The sequence below is a fragment of the Suncus etruscus genome, chromosome 5 (assembly GCF_024139225.1).
Source record: "Suncus etruscus isolate mSunEtr1 chromosome 5, mSunEtr1.pri.cur, whole genome shotgun sequence".
NCBI lineage: Eukaryota > Metazoa > Chordata > Mammalia > Eulipotyphla > Soricidae > Suncus > Suncus etruscus.
The window spans coordinates 47056640-47058267 of NC_064852.1; the positions used below are offsets into that span (position 1 = coordinate 47056640).

General features: G+C 42.9%; 1 non-coding gene across 1 annotated transcript; it reads right to left on the reverse strand.

The window, feature by feature from the left end:
- Window positions 1–897: 897 nt before the first annotated feature.
- Window positions 898–1061, reverse strand: LOC126010300 (U1 spliceosomal RNA). Its single transcript, XR_007496385.1, has one exon. It is a non-coding gene; the product is annotated as a U1 spliceosomal RNA (small nuclear RNA).
- Between the last annotated feature and the right edge of the window lie 567 nt (window positions 1062–1628).

Here is a 1628-nt window from a genome sequence, read left to right on the forward strand (position 1 = left end):
AATGATGTGCATGGCCATGAAGGGAAGCAGAGCAGCTGTGCTCCTCTGACTCCTTCCTTTCTGGGCATGTAGACTCATCTCCAGGGAAGGCTCCAGGGAAGGCGAGCCATCAGCAGATGAGCCACACACAGGATGAAATCAGGCCGAAAATGCAGCACAGCACAGAAGACAGGCAGATAGGGGTGCTGGCATCTGAGTTCCAGCAAAGTTCAGCAGCTTCTCCCTTCTGGGGGTGTAGACTCACCTCCAGGGAAGGCGAGCTGTTAGCAGAAGAGCCCCACACAAGATGAAATCAGGCCGAAAATGCAGCACAGCACAGAAGACAGCAGATAGGGATGATGGCCTCTGAGTTCCAGCAGAGTTCAGCCAGAAAAAGATATCTGTCCATGCCGCCCTGATGAGGTTTAACTGGCGTCTTATGATCAGGTCCTCGAGGTCCGGTCTGGTTCCGTCCGACTGGGGGTGGGGGTCCGTACTCTATGTCCACGTTAAGGGCGTCACTTGTCCCGTCCTGCAGGACTCGTTATTCCGTGGGTGTATAGAGGGGTTCCAGCCTGTAAAAAGAATGGGGGGGGGAGAAGAGACGGAGAAGAAGTCTATAATGGAAACATTTTAATGCAAATGGAAAATTTGTTGAAATTACTTCTTTAATAAAACAAAGTATTAAATGTTTATGACTGAATAGTATTCCAATGCATAACTTTGCCACATACTTTTCTCTCTATCTCTATCTCTTTTTCTTTCTCTTTCTCTCTTCTTTCCACACCTTACCCTGTTTGTTAGAGACTATAAAACCAGATCTCAAACACAAAAAGGCATATTTTAAATCATATCCCTAGCTCTTTATTATTTATCGAGAGATTCTGGGTACTTCCATCATATCTATTTTTTTTTTCAAGAGAGAGTGCAAATGCAGTCCCCCAATACCACAAATTATGCAGTCCACACATTTTCCACATTTGGGGAAATTGCAGGGGTCAGCACATTCGAAGTGCTATGGATAAGCCTTACCCTGGGGAAACTACTTTGTGATCATAGTGTCTTCTCTTCCAGGTAAGTATTTCATAATATCTATTGTAAATAATGCTGACATACAGACTAGGGGTAGATTTTATCTTTGGGGTTAACATTTTCATATCACACTCAAAGGTGGGGATATCTAGATTATGGAGATTCTAAGACCAACTTCTGATAAAAATTGACTATTTTCTTTTTAAAAATATGAAAATCAGTCTCAGACATTAATAATTTTGAAATGCAAGTTCAGCTCCAGGAACTTAAGTTTGCAGTAGAAATTTTTGTCTTGAGAGTTTCCTGCATTAACTAGCCCATGCTGTCCTGTTCCAGCAGAGTCACCCTCCACCCCCACTCTAGTGCTTTGTTAAGACCAAGAATATACGAAATTCAAAGAAAATGTGAGAAGTATGTACATAGATCTGGGTACTACAGGTGACAACTTTCATACAGCTACTCCCGAAGGAGCCTGTAGACCCAGGGAGACCAACAAATAAACTAGAAACTTCAACTACTATGATAAATGCTGCATGCTTGAGGTACACACAGAGAGAACCTTTCAGGCACAACGGAGGGACTATAACTCACTCAAACAAAATGGAAAAGACTTCCTG